The following is a 1386-nucleotide window of genomic DNA, read 5'->3' as shown; positions in this document are numbered from 1 at the left end:
AATGAGGTGATGAGTGGTGATGTCTGGTAATGAGTGGTAATGAGTGGTGATGTCTGTAATGAATGATGATGTCTGGTAATGAGGGTGATGAGTGGTGATGTCTGGTAATGAATGGTGATGAGTGGTGATGTCTGGTAATGAGTGGTGATGTCTGGTAATGAGTGGTGATGTCTGGTGAGTGTGTGGTGGTGATGTCTGGTGTGGGTGGTGTCTGGTGTGGTGATGAGGTGGTGATGTCTGGTGTGGTGAGTGGTGATGTCTGGTATGGGTGGTGATGTCTGGTGATGAGTGAGTGGTGATGTCTGGTCATGAGTGGTGATATCTGGTATGAGTGGTAATGAGTGGTAATAGTGGTAATGTTCTGGTGATGAGTGGTAATGAGTGGTGATGTCTGGTAATGAGTGGTAATGAGTGGTGATGTTGGGTATGAGTGGTAATGAGTGGTGATGTATGGTAATGAGTGGTGATGTCTGGTAATGGTGGTGATGTCTGGTAATGAGTGTGTGAGTGCTAATGAGTGGTAATGAGTGGTGATGAGTGGTGATGTCTGGTAATGAGTGGTGATGTCTGGTAATGAGTGGTGATGAGTGGTGATGTCTGGTAATGATGGTGATGAGTGGTGATGTCTGGTGGTGGTGATGTCTGGTAATGAGTGGTGATGTCTGGTAATGGTGGTAGGTGGTGATGTCTGGTAATGAGTGGTGATGTCGGTAATGAGTGGTGATGTCTGGTGTGAAGGTGGTGATGTCTGGTAATGAGTGGTGATGTCTGGTAATGAGTGGTGATGTCTGTGTGTGTGATGTCTGGTAATGAGAGGTGATATCTGGTAATGAGTGGTGTCTGGTAATGAATGGTGATGAGTGGTGATGTCTGGTAATGAGTGGTATGGTGGTGATGTTTGGTATGAGGTGGTGATGTCTGGTAATGAATGGTGATGAGAAGTGATGTCTGGTAATGAATGGTGATGAGTGCTGACGTCTGGTAATAGTGGTAATGAGTGGTGTTTGGTATGAATGGTAATGAGTGGTGATGTCTGGTAATGGTGGTGATGTCTGGTGGTGGGGATGTCTGGTGAGTGGTATGGTGGTTGATGTCTGGTATGAATGGTGATGGTGGTGTGTCTGGTATGAGTGGTGATGTCTGTGGTGGTGATGGTGGTGATGTCTGGTAATAGTGGTGTGGTGGTGATGTCTGGTAATGAGTGGTGATGTCTGGTCATGAGTGGTGATGTCGGGTAATGAGTGGTAAAGAGTGGTGATGAGTGGTGATGTCTGGTAATGAGTGGTAATGGTGGTGATGTCTGGTAATAGTGGTGATGTCTGGTAATGAGTGATGATGTCTGGTGATGAGTGGTGATGTCTGGTAATGAGAGGTAATGAGTGGTGA

This window comes from Homarus americanus, unplaced genomic scaffold (genome assembly GCF_018991925.1).
Source record: "Homarus americanus isolate GMGI-L3 unplaced genomic scaffold, GMGI_Hamer_2.0 scaffold56481, whole genome shotgun sequence".
In the NCBI taxonomy this organism is placed as follows: Eukaryota; Metazoa; Arthropoda; class Malacostraca; order Decapoda; family Nephropidae; genus Homarus; species Homarus americanus.
This window is presented reverse-complemented; position numbering follows the sequence as displayed.